Source organism: Polistes fuscatus, unplaced genomic scaffold, assembly GCF_010416935.1.
Source record: "Polistes fuscatus isolate 324 unplaced genomic scaffold, CU_Pfus_HIC Scaffold22, whole genome shotgun sequence".
NCBI lineage: Eukaryota > Metazoa > Arthropoda > Insecta > Hymenoptera > Vespidae > Polistes > Polistes fuscatus.
Genome location: NW_025113099.1, coordinates 1,556,769 through 1,573,815, shown reverse-complemented (window position 1 = coordinate 1,573,815; position 17,047 = coordinate 1,556,769). Strand labels below are relative to the sequence as shown.

General features: G+C 30.1%; 1 protein-coding gene across 2 annotated transcripts in view; it reads right to left on the bottom strand.

Moving 5' to 3' along the window:
• The window catches only part of LOC122518013 (leishmanolysin-like peptidase), a 330,144-nt gene that overhangs the window by 95,221 nt on the left and 217,876 nt on the right, over window positions 1-17,047 (bottom strand). The window lies entirely within an intron of this gene.

Here is a 17,047-nt window from a genome sequence, read left to right as displayed (position 1 = left end):
ATATAATAATAATATAATATATATAAAAATAAATAATAAAATAAAATAAAATAAAAAAATATAATAAAAATATAATAATAATATATAATAAAAATATAATAATAATATATAATAAAAAAAATCATATAAACCATATAAACCATATATATATATGTGTGTGTGTTCTTGTATAGGGTGAGTCATAAAGGGACAACACATCAAGAACAAACTTCGTTTTACTCAATCGATAACAACAATGTTTTCTTGATGTGATTTCGACGATCGAATTTCTCTACTCTATCCGATCTCTTTTCTTCCTGACCCCTTTTATTCTTTATATACCTAACACCACTACAACAAGAACAACAACAACTTACTACTACTATCAAAACGTTCTAGCCAGGAGAAATCTTTTCTAAACGAAAAAGACATTTTACTTACTTATTTCGATACGAATCTTTTATCTTTTATCTTTTATCTTTTATCTTTTCTCTCTCTTTCTCTTTGCTTTTCGTTTGTTTAGAATTTGTATTATAAAACAAAAATGTTAAACGTTAAATAAACTGATATAAAAGGTATTTTGAAACAATTAGAAAATTGATTGGGTTATTAAAAAGTGAACTTGATTGTTTTTTATGATCGTAATTTGTTATTATTGTTTTTTTTTGTATTTTAATTTTGTTGTTTTTCTTGAATAAAACGAGGAAAGAAAATCTCGGTGGAATTTAACGAAGCGACGTTAGAAAATTATTGAGTTCGCGCGGTTAGCTAATTTACCTTCTCGCCGTTGTATATTTTTTTTCTCTTTCTTTATAAAGGTTACTTACGATACAACGGGAATATTGTTAGTTACGCGAAATAATAATATTATCCGTAATTTTAGCTTTGGTTGGAATGATGCGAGGAGGCAAAATTCTCCGGCTCGTTCAACCGTGAATTTTACCTAGGCTTACTCATGGATGCATAGAATTTTTTATTAGACATGTAGCCAATTTCTATGCATTTACGATCAACTTTTGCCAGGTAGGTAGCAAGTAAACAAAGCAAAAAAAAAAAAAAAGAAAAAAACAAAAAATAAAAACAAAAAAGATAAGCAAGCAAGTAAGTTCTAGCTAGCTAGTATAAGAAATCTAATCGTAATAGAGACAAATCTTATCTAAAAATCTAAAATAACAGAAGTGAAAACTTTGTTTTATGTTAATCAAAATATTTAACTATTGCTACTTTCAATTTAATCGATTGGAAAGTCATAAGAAACAAAGTTTGATATTGCGAACGACAAGTTGTCGATCGTGCGACGTTTAATCTCCTTCTTTAAGAGTAGTAGTAGTAATAGTAGTAGTAGTAGTAGTGTGCCAAGTTTATATTATAGTTGAGTAGTATCGAACACCAGTTGTATATATATATATTCACGTAATATTATATATATACAACAAGATGAAGTGTAATAAGGAGTCAAACGAGAAGGTGAAAGCACAGTCTAAGAGAAATTATATCACTGATGTCTCGTAGTCTGACGTGGACAGGATTGGCAGCTTTAACTACTTCGAACTTGGGGCTAGATACACGTCAAACAAAATTATAATCGAAAAATGAACCCTTTGCCGATTTTCAGACGATTTGACCAAAATTTATCCATTGATTGACACATTATTCTATTTTTTTTATTTTACAACTTTATAATTTCTTTCTACATTTTAATTAATTACATGTAATTAATTAAACGAATATGTACAATATGCTGGTCAATTTAAACTCGAATTTTTCGATAATATTTCTCTTAAAAATTCACATTCTCTCATCCAGTCATACTCGTGCAAACATAATACAAACACACACACACACACGACAAAAGAAAGAATAACAAAATCATCTTTGACTATTCTAAAAATAACTGAACACTTCATTTTCATTTCACAACTTTCATTTCACTCAACACTCGAGACAGTTTCGACCAAATTAAGGTAGACATTTTACAGGTACTTTAAAAAACATTTATAAACAAACAAGCGTATAGAAATAATCAAATATCATCGGTTTATTCATTTATATGTCGAAAAAACACAAACTTTGATAAATACTACTCTCTGTAATTAGTTTTGGTTGAATTGACACTTGAAATAGGCTACCGGGCGTCGTATCGGCGCCGCTCGAGTTGACGCCTGAAATCAGCCGGGCGCCGTATCGGCGCTGTTCCAGTGCAAACGGTTAAATCGACTTGAATGAAAATTTACTGGCCATTGGATAAACAAAAACATTTATTAAATGAAATCTAATACAAATTTTATTCCCCCTCTCCCTCCTAATTGTTTCTCACAATTTGTTTTTCATCGATAATTATTATTATTATTGTTATATCGAATCGATGAAAGAAAAAAAGATTTAAGAAAATGTTTTGTTTTCCAAACGAAACGAAATAAAATAAATGATAATATAATAAGACGACTTTATTCTTATACTCGCTGTCAGATTCAAATGATTTCACGTTTGCATTGGTATTGTCGGTTCACTCGCGACAGCAGCGAACGAACAACCCCCTCCCCCCTCCCCCCTACGTTTTCCCACCCTTACAACATTCGCGCTTGGGAGACTGGAACAAGCTCTTAACTTCTGTAATTTCAATTTCAGATTACTCGAGCTTGGGATCGGTAGTAGTGATGGTGATGGTGATGGTGGTGGTGGTGGTGGTATGGTTTCACGTGCATTGTCAGCCGAGAGAGAGAGAGAGAGAGTGAAAGGGTGAGAGAGGGTGAGAGAGAGAGGCCGTCACGGGACTTGCAGCCGGCGCAGTTCAAATTGAATTTCCAACGTCGAGCCAGCTAGCAAAGCAAGCAGCCAAGAAGGCAGTCACCCGAGCGAAAGACCCCCTCCCCTCCCCCTTCTCCCAACCCCCTCCCATCGAACACACGAAAAAGGACATTGTTGCATACGACGAAACCTTCCCTTTTTCCAATTTAAAAACAGATCTCTACCTAAAAATAACATCGGAGATTTTTCCTGATGAAAATTCGATCGCGTTTAATTGACAATTGGATTGACTATTCGATTATACATACGAATAAGATTATTTAGATTTAATTGATACTTATTTTTTAACGTCCAATCGGTTGATTGTGAGTAATTTTTCTTTTTTGTTTTTTTTTTCTTTTCAATGTAATTAATTACGTTGACATATATATATATATATATATATATCTTGATATGAAAATTGATTTAATATACAATTAATATATAATTATATATTGTATATTAATATTTAATATACAATAATATAATTATGTTGATATATATACATGTAAGATTCGTGAAAAAAATTGGGCCGTTGAACTGACGGGACTCGAACCCGGATCTTCCGCTTTCCGGGCGACTGCTCTTTAACCAATTGAGCTATCCAGGCCCCACCGTCCAATCTCCTCACGGACGCCTATTTAAGTTTGGCTTGATATGAATTGATTTAATTATAATTAAAATCGATAAGAAGAAAACACTAATACCTAAGTTTTCAGCTTCGATTATTTTATGAAAAAGAAAAAAACATAAAGAAGAAAAAAAACACATTATTTACTTTTGGAAATAATTGAAATACTACAACTGATGATATTTGAGAATAATTAGGTGTATTTCATTAACGAGAATAATCCCAAGTGATTTGCTTGTTGTGTCCTGTGTATTATAATCCTATGGGTTTGTGTGATTGAACAGGTAGCCATGCAATGATGAAAGGAGGAGATAGCGAAGGTTCAGGGGTGGGGATGGAAATAGGGATGGGGATAGGAATAGGAATAGGAATAGGGATGAGGATGAGGAGGATGAGGATCGAGGAGGAACGGTCGTCGTTTATGTAGGCAACGTTGGCGTCTATAATGCGATGCATAAGTTCAATCCCCTATGGGGGAATTGTTCTGCATACAATAACGACCTTCTCTGTGTGTCCCTCGAGAAAGCTGAGGTAAGTCAGTCCGACTATTGAAATCCTATATATATTCATACACATAGATAGATAGATAGATAGATAGATAGATAGATAGATAGAATCGACTAGTTAAAGTGAAACGAGAATTCTAAATTACTTTCGATCACAGTTAAACGCAAAACCTTTTAAAGTTATCATTCAATGGTCTCTTTGTCATCTTTAATTTAATGCTTGATATTTAGTCGATCGTTATTAAAAATATATTTTTCGTTTCCCCCCTTTGTTATATTATATTTGTAAATAATTTATACTTTTTCCTTGTTTTTTTTTGTGTAGGTAATTTTTAACATTGATTTATCGTTTGATTTCAAAATTTATCGTTCATTTTAAAATATGATACGAAACGTGTGATAATAATAGTAAAATATTTATATATACCCATTTTTATTACGAATAATAAGATGTTTTATCTAACTTTTTGGGAATTGAAAGGATTTAAAAGTCAATGTAAATTTTTATATATTAAAATTTAAATAATAATAAATTAATTTAATATTTAATATTATTTAATAATTAATATTAAATTTTAATATATTAATTTTAAAATATTATGAAAAAAAAATGTTTAATCTTACTCTCGTATTATTTATTTTTTTTTTAAATTGGAAAAATTCGTCTAAGAGAGAGATTATATTAAAAAAATAAGATTCTTATTAAATATGAATGCAAATTTGAAAAAAATTTCTAATCGAACGGTTAATAATGATAAAAAGTATGAATGCAAATCGCGTTTGGAAGATAAAACTTGATAAAATAATTTCATTTCAAAGTAGTGGAATCGAAATAGTATAGAATGTAAGAGTATTCAAAGTAAAGGAAGAATAGAAATAGTTTCCTCTATAATATCTACGATGTAATCGATCGCTTTCATCCATTTTAAATATCGCATTTGCTCAAGTTATCCTTTCGGCGAAGCAGAACGTTGCAAAGGAAGATCGAAGCAACAGGTTCATCGAAGTGAAATGGTACGAGAGGAAGAGGAGGAAAAGGATACGAAAAACGAACAGAATAAAGAGAAAGTAGAAGAAGACGAAGAAGAAGAAGAAGTAGAAGAAGAAGAAATGAGGAAGTTTTGGTATGGCTATCACGAAGAAGAAAGATTGTTGAAAACTTGACGATTAATTATAAACTACATTTCGAAATATTCATTTCGAATAAATAAAACTACGAGGGGAACTAATATTCGATTCTGTTCGTGTCGAATGCCAATCAAATTTCAATTCCCTTTCTCGGAAAAATTCCTTCCAATTTTAATTTAATTTAAATCAATTGAAAATACATACATATATATATATGTTGCATTAAAATAAATAAATAAATAATAATTTATATAAAATAAAAATAAATATAAAAATTAAATTTATTTATAAATAAAATTATATAAAATTTATATAAAATAAAAATAAATATAAAAATTAAATTTATTTATAAATAAAATTATATAAAACTTATATAAAATAAAAATAAATATAAAAATTAAATTTATTTAAAAATAAAATTATATAAAATTAATATAAATATATAAAAAATATATAAATAAATATATAATAATATAGATATATAAAATTTTGTTCGCATTGGTTTGTTGAAAACGTAATATTTCAAATATTTCCTAACAAAAGAAATTATTCTTCCCCCTCCCCCTATCCCCACCCCGTTAGTCGTTACTTATAATTGAAACATTATAAAACTCGGATAACACAAACGATACGGGATTACACTTTAAAACGTATCGTTTTATCTTTCGTAAAATTAAACGTTTAAAACGTTTATAAAGTAAAAAAAAAAAGAAAAAAAATTTATATGCGCCACCGAGGGATGTGCTACTGGTGGTCCAATATTATTTTTTTTTCTCTCTCTCTCTCTCTTTCTCTACGATAAAAGCCACGGGAAAATGCTTAACTTTCAAAGCGAGTGGTTCAAAAATATGAGCTTTCCCAAGTGGAAGTCTTGGATAACCTGGAAGTTCCACTGACCTACAGAAATTCACGTTTTCTTCTATTTTTACGATCGCATTTTCTTTCTCTTTCTCTTTTTCTTTCCTTTTCGTATTTTTTTTTATACATACATTTTCCTCTTCGTCGGTAAAAGTACATACACGGGGTATAATTAACGAAAATTATCTCAATTTCATGCTTCGAGAAAAAGAACTCGTTCGCGAACTCTCGAAAAAAAAAAAGGAAAAATGAAGATAACGCAAAACATGGCGGTTAATGAAAAATTAAATAAACAGATGAACATTTCGTTGGAAAAAAAAAAATCAATATAATAATATAATTTTTTATAATTTATGAAATATAAAATAACTTTCCGTATAAATATTATATGAACATTATATTATTATTTAACGAAATAAATATTAAACATTTCTTTTTCGAGGTTACAGAAATGAAAGACTATTATCCTCAGCTTATTTTCCGGTTCATTCGGTACGAGTCAAAAAATGATCGATGATGTAAGAGCCAGTTTAGTTTTCGATAAGTTTCTTAACGTGAATAAAGAAAGAAATTTCTATCAATTTTTAATCTAATCGTTTAATAAACAAATAGTCTGTGTGTGTGTGTGTAAGTAGTCAAAGTACGAAACAAATCAGAATTATATATTATAACTAATTATGCATTATACATAGAAACTATTAGTTAATGCATTAAATAGAAATTTGATATTTGATATTTGATATAAGAAAAAATGATTCTTCGATTTTGTTTCAATAATACCTGCCTATAGGTGCGTATTGCACTGTTGCATATCCGAAGATAATATATTTATGTTTTTTTTTTCCTTTACACCGAGATTACAATCGAAAAATAATTGAAAAAATGAAGAATATCGAATAGAAATTTCGGTTGATAGATAAAAGATTCGATAAAAAGAAATATGTTGAAAATGTATTATTATTAATTTAATAAAATAAATAAAAAATTAATAAAATTAATAAAATAAATAAAAAATTACTAAAATTAATAAAATAAATAAAAAATTAATAAAATTAATAAAATAAATGAAAAATTAATAAAATTAATAAAATAAATAAAATTAATTATAATAATTTTTGGAAAAAACTCACATGGACAAATAATTCATAAAAAATATTCATGGTGGATGGAAGTTTGTTGGAAGAGCAAATTTATGCGATATAAATCGGAACGATCGCGAGTAATGTCACGCGTGGACGTGGAAACGATTAAATATCAGTATCCATTATAGACGGGTGTCGGTGGAATAAATTCCACCCCCCCCCACCCCCTGTCCCCCTCGCCCCCCTGTCTGACGGGCAACGTCATAAATCAAATCGACACGCAGGGATTTGGCGAGAAACGATGTCGATCGGAAATCAGTATGTGTTTAATAAGTACACACACATGTGTGTAATATGTGTGTGTGTGTGTTGATAATAACGCTTATACGCTGTTTTCATTAATTCGTTATTAATAAAGAAAGACTTAGGATATTGACAGGGGGAAAAAAAATGCAACAACAAAAGAAAAAAAAAGTGCTACTTTTCTTTCGATCGATCAATTTACCTTTCGCGTCAAACGCGTCCTCATTATTTTCGAAATAAATTAATAGATTGATTAATTGATCGATTAGAAAAGAAAATAAAAAGAAAAGGAAAGACATTGATTGACAAAGAGAAAATTTCGTATAAAAATATATTTTGCGAAGTTAATTTTACGAATATCATCAACGATTTATTTACGGGACTCGTAACGTTTGTTTCTTTTCGTTTAAAAGGAAAGAAAATATGCGTGATTGTTTCTCATAAATGTGTCATTGTTTAATAGAAAAAATAAATTCGTCAACTTGTTACGAAAATTGGTACACCGTATTTCAAATATTGCAAATATTTTAGATCCAATAATAAATAAAACTTCATATTTCTCTTTACACTTTATATTACTGCACACGTTAAAAGTTTAACTGCAATTAAAAGTAATGACGATAACTTTGCACATTCATATAACACAGTTAAGTTGTTACAATAATCAATTTTCGATTGACTCTTACAACAAAATATTCAATTTTCAATTGACTCTTACAACAAAATATTCAATTGTGTTATCATAAATGTGGGATGCGAGCGTCTCCAAGCCAAACTTAAATAAACATTCGTGAGAAGATTGGACGGTAGGCCCTGAATAGCTCAGTGGTTAAAAGAGCAGTCGTCCGGAAAATTGAAGATGATCCGGGTTCGAGTCCAGTCAGTCCAACGGCCCAAATTTTTTCACGAATCCTACATAAATTATTAGTAAAATAACAATTATCATATTTCAATCTTGTTAACTATATTTGGAAAACCTAATAAAATCCAATATTAATTAAAATAATATTAATTTGTAATCCAATATCGTGGCAATTAGTATTCTAAAATGAAATGTAATAAATAGATGATCTTTGCACGATTATTAAATATGGAGAATAGTTTCAAACTAGTGTCACGTATATAGGTTACGATAAATAGGAAAACAAGAGAAAGAGAGAGAGAGAGACAGAGAGATGAAGAAAGTCACGTGCATTTTGGATGCATCGTACGAGCTGGAACTTGCTGCTCATGGTGAATATGCGCATAGTGCAATATAGGTTAGCATTAGATGCACGAATCGTCCATAGGCGTGGATCGTGAACCCAGCAGCAGGATGGTAAACAGAGAACACGACGATCGCAAACGGTGAAACTAGCATCGCGTGCCTGGGAACAGAGCGGCCTTTGTACATCTGCGAGCCCTCATGATCGTGAATCTCGTTGATACTCCGATTCCAACGTCTCGTAACAATGAGCTGGCGTCAAAGCTTAGTTAAACGGATTTACGTTTGTTACAGGAGGATTATCGTGCCAGGATTATACCGGTGAACAATCGCCAACGGACGTTTGATCTACTTTTAAATTAAAACAAGAAAAGCTCTTTGATTTTTTTCAAATGATTTTACGAATAAATTGATATTTAACTTAACCCGTTTGAAATGCGTAGGACTGACAGCAAGGGGGAACCATTATCGTTGTTAATAACAGTTCCGTTGCGTTTATTATTATTTTGTAATCATTGTTAAAGAAACATATTTTTTAAATCTATTTATTGTTCATTTATTTTCTATCTTCTCGCGTTTTTGTAATATGTTATTTTTTATTTTGACATTTGTATTTCTGAACTGCCTCTATTAAATCGATATGTTTTTTTTTCAATTACCATTAAAAGGGTTACAAATAGTTTCGAGTATGCGTGTATGTGTGTGTGTCTAGTGACTGATATTTTTTATAATAGAAATCGTAAAATTGACACATAAAATTGAAACACAAAAAATTGACACAAAAAATTGAAACATATTTTTTAAATCTATTTATTGTTCATTTATTTTCTATCTTCTCGCGTTTTTGTAATATGTTATTTTTTATTTTGACATTTGTATTTTTGAACTGCCCCTATTAAATCGATATGTTTTTTTTTTCAATTACCATTAAAAGGGTTGCAAATAGTTTCGAGTATGCGTGTGTTCTAGTGACTGATATTTTTTATAATAGAAATCGTAAAATTGATAATAATATATATTCGTGTAATTTGTTGGGAAGGAAAAAAAAAGTAACGAAATCGAATGAACCATTGAAAAGAGTGATAAAGGTGTTCTATTCAACGTGATATCAATTGTCCCGATAAATCCTGTTAGACCTTGGCAGCGCAGTATAGCGCAGCGTGATAATTCACTATACCCAGACAAGAGGCTAATCCAGTTAAATCGCATTCTAGCTGTTAATGCAGTTCCTCTTTGTATCGTGACTAAGCAGAATCTCTACTGGTAAGAATGCACCATTATTATACATATACTACATAAGACATATTATTATATCACTCATCGATTATGTTATTTATGAAATATTATTTAAATTCCCGTATAACGAGATACAAATGTATGAATACTTAAATGAAACGTTTTTCATAACATATTTTTCTCGTCTAATACGATTATTCTATTGTTAGGTTTAACAATTATTTTTTATTCCTTTTTTCTTCTTTTAAAAACAAATTTAATATTTATTTATAAATGTAATTCAATCATTTCAATCAAATTTCTTTTAAGAAAAACAAATAATAAAAGATTATGGTGATTATGATGCAATAAATTTTGATATCAAACAACTAAATTTTTAATTGTTATATCTAACATATATAAATATATCGATAAAAAATTCATTTGTATTTTAACAAGCGATAAAAAGAAACGATTACGAGACGAAGATAAAGCTGCAATTGTTCAATTAAATTATTCATTTTTAAATGCAATTCTATGAAACGTAGTAAGAATCCACTATGACGTGTAATTGTATTCTTCAATTACAATCAATGCTTTTATGCTATTTTCAAGTTTTGTCAACTCCTCGAATGTTGAGAACGGGGCTGGTGTTAACAAAAATGAGAAAATGAGAAGAAGATGCGAGTATTTACAATTGGAAACATTAAAAAAGAAAAGAAAAAGAAAGAAAAAAGGATTGAAAGTCGATTCTAAGGGAAATTCCAAAGCACGGTAAGTGTCGAGGGTCGCTAAGAAATCAAAGGACGAGAGTCTAATCGCGAGATTAAAGCCTCCGGAGTTGATCTCGGATTAAGGGATAACCGAGGCTTCCCTCGAGGTTGCTCGGAGACGAGACGAATAACGAACTGAATCTTTCTCTCTTTCTCTTTTTCTCTCTCTCTCACTCTCACTCATTCTCTCTTCTCATTCTATGAAGCGTGTGATTTCCTCGTAACTTTTAGATCCGTTTAAATCCATCCAGATGCCTCTTCCAACAGTCAACGAGCACCTCGTTGCTCCTACCACCAAAACTTTCTCTCATTCGTTTTCTTTCTTTTTATCTTTTTTTATTTATTTATTTCTTTATTTATTTCATACGCGTATGAAACACATTGTCGGTATATTTTTTAATAGTCATCGTTTAATTCTTTGTCTCTTTTCTTATTTTTTATTTCTTTTTTTAGATTAAACTTGAGTAAAATATAAAAATGTTATATTACCATCGAATTTTTTAATGATGTTACAAATTATTTCTATTTTTTTATACTCGACACGATGACGACTCTTTTGTTTTTTATTTTATTTTTTCCCTCTCATTAACGTTGATTTAAAAAATGCTAGTTCTTATTCAATTAGATATTTTATGTTACTTTTCTAAAGAGAAAAAAATTAGAAATGAAATTTAAATTAGTCGTTCATCTTTAGATGAATCTAAAAGATCACAGTTGTTACGAAAGAATATAAGAAAACTGTGTTAAACAATTCTCGTTATTATAAAACGTCTTGTTTCTTTTCGATTACACAAATCATAGAAAAATAAGGGAATGAGAGAGAGAATAAAATGTCATGGTTATCGAGAAACGTAGAACGAAGAAACTTTCTTCGAAGTGGATACTCAAGGACGTTCACACACTCGCATATATATATGCACATATGCATATGGATGCATACAGATGTACACAGACACATATACAACATACATAGAATGAACAATATAGTCCTCTCGATCTATACGAAGGTATGCATCTATGCATGTATGTATGAATGCATCTATACACATATGTTTATATGAATGCATGTACATATCTATGCATGTATGAATCTATGCGTGACTTCCGAACAAGTTATGCACGGCGTAATGCATTGGTAGAATGGCGTAGGCATGAGGAGAAAGCGCAACAGGTACCCTCTCTGCTTTTCCACGATGCTTGTGCCTACGAAATATAATATATGTATATATATATATGAATATATATATTTTCAATATATATATGTATACAATAAAACTAGAGAAACGTCCTTCAACTCACAACGACCGATTAAAATTGAAAAGGAATTTACATATATATATACACACATATATATAATTTACATATATATGTAATTAGGTAATATTATTATTATATGATAAATAATATATAATATATAATAATATATAATATTATTAATAATAATTATAATTATAATAATTAATAATAATAAATATGATAATGTAGGATTGGTGAAAAAATTGGGCAGTTGGATCGGGACTCGAACCCGGATCTTCCGATTTCAGAGACTGCGCTTTAACCAATTGAGCTATCCAAGGCCCACCGTCCAATCTGCTCACGAACGCCTACTTAAATTTGGCTTGGAGGTGCTCGCATCCCACAATAATATATATTATTATTATGTATACGTAATATTACATATATATGTGTACACACATATACGTAGAAATATTTCCACCCTGAGGCGTGAAATTAGATCTAATTAAAGGAATATGTCGTTAATTGGTGAGCAAAAGAATTCCACGTATTTCTAAATTTATTTGTAAAATTTCGAATAATAATAAGTAATAGAAAAAGTGAATTAAAATCAAAGTGAACGTATCGAGTTATGAAATTCGTTTAAAACATAGTTCACATATTTTTTTATTTTTATTTTATATCATCTAGTCGTACGAATTTATTCGCTAATGGTAAGCGATAGGAAAAGGAAAAGGAAAAGTAAAAGATAAAAATAAACCCCCATAGTAATGAATATTAATGGAAGAAATATTAGAGGTAGATTATTTTAGCGACGTTAGATTAAGAAGTTCGTTAATTAAAAAGGACGAAACACAATGGATGGCCGAGAAAATTTAATATCCCCGTAGGATCACGCGTATTGTGGAAAAAGGTTAAGAAAAAGGAAAGAGGAAATTAGGGGAAGGAGAAGAAGGTAAATTCTAACCGATTAATTTTCCAAAAGCCCACCCGATGGTTTACTTCGTATCCTTCTTCCCTTTTTTCGCGTGTGCTACCACGTTCTACGATAATTATTAATAGTACGTACGATTAATGATATTATTAATAACGTCGGAGAAAAAAGCGTGTGATAAACGTAAGCAATGTTGCACGAAACATAAAATTGGATGGAATGGATACGGCTAGAGAAAATGTTTTCCCTCTCTTTAAGAACAGAAAGAGAGGGAAAGAGAGGGAGAGAACTCTCCTTGTTGCGAGAGCAAGGATTAGTGTCTGCTAGAAAGATAAATCACTGCTTCAGGATAGATATTTCTGAAGTTACGCAGTTAAAGGAGACCCCCTACGTATCCTTTGTTTTATCTTCAAGATAAAATCTCGTCTTTTTGTCAATTCTAGTTTATGATACAGTGTTTTTAAAATGAATAACATTTCATATTAATGTTTTCTAATTTTCTAATGTTTATTTCTTTTTGAGGAAAATTAAAACATTCCGAATTATATAAGAGGGCAGGTTGAAAAATATTGAGCCTATTCTTATTCTAAAGTTCCTTCAAATTATGAATTAGATCGATATTAACAAAATAAATATTTCTATAATATATCAAACTGTAAATTTGTTAATTTACAAACGTATATCAACGGCAAAACTCGTTCGAATAAAAAGAAAAAAAACAAAAGAAGAAAATATTAGCAAGTAAGTACCTCTACGGTGGTTCTACTACACCATGAGAGTGAGAAGGTGGTTGGGAGAGGGGTAGGGAAGGAAGGAAGGGGAGGGTTGGACGAGATAACCAACAGGTGTCATCTAAAATACGCGTTGGGACTGGGCTAGCACCGTTCGAACTGAATTTTGTGGTCGATGAAAATTTCGAGTACGCGTAAGAGAGAGAGAGAAAGAGAAAATTAGAAAAAAAAAGAAGAAAAGATAGAAAGATAGAAACAAATGCAAAGTCATCGTCAAAAAAAATGAATACGTCGCGGAATATTAATCTAATACTTTTTTATTATTATTTTTTCTCGTCCCCCGATTCGTTACCAAAAAAAAAAAAAAAAATAGAACAGAGATCGTACGCATAAACGCGTTGGAAATCGCGGAATATGACTTTCGAAGTGATAAACGAGGTCATGCTGTGCTAGTCGCGAGTTAATTGATCGACGTTGATGTCGGGTTACGTCCGTGCTCGACGTTTCGTGATCGCTCGGAAAAAAAAAATCTGAGAGGGGTGAAACAGAGAGAAATGGAGAGATAGGGGTTGGTGGGATAGAGGAAGAGGAGGATAGAAGAGGGAAAAAAAAAAAAGAAAAAAAAGTACCGTCATCGAATACACGTCGACGTTAATTGCTTGTCCGGTAGACCGATACATGTACTTTTTTACGGTGAGTTGCGTACTCTCGTCGGCGTCGTTTCAACAACGCCCAAAATCATATTTTTCACTTTGATTTTATTATCTCGCTTTAAGCCGACGTATATCCCGCTACTACAATCGTTCTACGACACAAAGGGGAACTACTATTATCAATTTTGTCGTTTGATATTTTGTACGAGTTAAACGAGAGCCCAAATTATTTTCCATTTATTATTCTATTTTTTTTCTTTCTTTTTTTTTGCTATTTATTTATTCGTCTTTTATCTATTACTCGTCTTGTTATTTCTTTCTATTAAAATTTCGTGTATATTTTTAATTTTTTTCTTTATAAAATACAATGAATCATAGGGAATATTCGTATTGCAATTGATAATTTTAATTGTTTGATATTTTGTACGAGTAAACGAGAACTCAAATTATTTTCCATTTATTATTCTAATTTTTTTTCTTTTTTTTTTGCTATTTATTTATTCGTCTTTTATCTATTACTCGTCTTTTGTTATTTATTTTTATTAAATTTCGTGTGTTTTTTATTTTTTTATTTATAAAATACAATGAATTATAGGAAATATTCGTATTGCAATTGATAATTTTAACTGTTTGATATTTTGTACGAGTAAACGAGCCTAAATTATTGTAAGATTCGTGAAAAAATTGGGCCGTTGGACTGACTGGACTCGAACCCGGATGATCATATCTTCCGCTTTCCGCGCGACTGCACTTTAACCATTGAGCTATCGGGCCCATCGTCCAATCTCCACACAAATGCTTATTTAAGTGTTTGGCTTAGAGGTGCTCGCATCCCACATTATTATCCATTTATTATTCTATTTTTTCTTTTTTTTTTTGCTATTTATTTAATTATTTATTTATTAAAAATATTCCTTCAACTTTCCTACTTTCCCATTCGATGAAACGTAAACGAGAAAAATGAATATTTCATCAAAAGATTTTCCTTTTTAACGGAATGTTTTTACGAAATCCTTTTTCTGTCGGAGTGTACAAAAGAAAAAAAAAGAAATAAATGTAAAACATTAGAAAAGTTGGCATTCTTATGTGACATTATGTCGGCATGGAACTTCTTTCTTCCCCATGATTTTTCAATGCTACTGCAATATTCAAAATTTCAACCTGTAGAAGAGAATTCGAAAACGTTGGGAAAACTTCCAAGAGGCAAATTTCCTTTTTCTATTATTCAAAGGCCATTCGGAAAAGAAAAAGTAACTGGTTACTGCAACTGAACGATTTATCTATGTATCTATGCGTGCATATATGTATATATATCTATGTATGTATGTGTATGCGCTACTTTTATATTAATATGAACTTATGAATCTTTAATAAACGTCGATACACAATCCAATTTTCCCAGGAATATTTCCTATGCGTTTACGTTCGCATAATTGAAATTTATTAAGACGAGTAAATAGACAGATATTCGCATACTTAATTAAAAATCATACAAACAGTTAAATACGATATAAATTAATCATAGAAATTCGAGGAAAAATTATTCGCAGTTTTAACGAAGAGAAGAACACTTTTATTTCTTTTAATTAACATTTTTCTTCGTAATTAATACGAAGATAAAGGATAAAAATAAATTGAAAATAATATTTCAAGATTATTGAAAATAATTCAATCGTCAATAAATTTTGTTTCAGTTTGATTTATGAAAACTATTGATCATTTAAATATATCTACAAATAATCCAACCATCATAGATCAAAAAATAGTTATTCGTTAAAAATATAATTCAAATTATTATCAGAAAACGTTTGAATAGTTGTAAAAGTGACATAAGTGAAATCAACTGAAACAATTTGCTTTCCAAAGGCTTATTCTCGCGTTTAGTTTGGTTGTTCGTAGGTCCACTTATGGATTAAAAGAAAAGTAGACGAAGAGAAAGAAAGAAATATAAAAAAAAAGAGATAGAATGATAAACTCCGAAATGTTACGTGATTCCCACCCTTCTTACACCATAACGTTTATCTTGATTCATCGATGTAGAAGTAAAAAAAACGATCCTTTCGTGTAAACACTTGGTTATTGCAAAAGTTTCGATGTCGTTACGTTGTACAAGACAACAAATATTCTACGATAAATACCATTTGACGAATGACGTAATTGATTGAAAAAAAAAAAAAATAAATCAAAAGAAAAAATAAACAAACGTTATTTTCTCGGTCATGTTTTAATTTTGTTAACTTTGTTAAATAAAATGTCAATATCAATTAACGTGATATTTATATGAATCGTAGATACGAGTATGTAAAACGAATCATTTCGATTATTTTTCTATTTTTTTCAAACGAACAAGAGCACACATGTAAACAATTAAAAGTTCTATTACTAATATTGTAAGAATTTTCTTTTATATATCTAAGAACACGAATGTGAATTGCAAAGAAACGATTTAAACGAAACGTAACGTAAAAATGAAAAAAAAAAAAGGAAAATAAAAATAATGAAAGATAGAAAAACGTAGGGAAAGGTAAGCAATTAGTTCCTTTACGGTAAAGTTTTTCATTTATGTTCGAACGCGTCAACGTGTATTTTGCAGACGTAAAATCGAATCGTACAACGGCTGAGCTTGCGTATCGTTTTTTTTTCTTTTTTTTTTTCCTTTTTTAATAACGAATGGGAGTACAGGTACAAAGGATAAGCATAGCAGATACGATGACGGATAGAAAATGATAGCATCCGTTAAGAACCTCTTTGATGTTTCTCCTCGATCCGTTAATCTAATGACAAAAGTGAAAATGAAAAGAGTAAAAGAGTAAATTAATACGAGACATGCTATCCCTTCATTAAACCTTCAAAGTAACGTACGTGTACCTAGAGATACGTGTGTAGTCATGTAGTCACTTGGATTTATTCAAAATAATTGATTAAATAATAGAAAAATATACGCGTGTATCAATTAACATTTCTATCAGATTTTCAAATAAATTAACACAATTTTTTATTATCTTTCTTTTTTTTCAAAAAAATAAA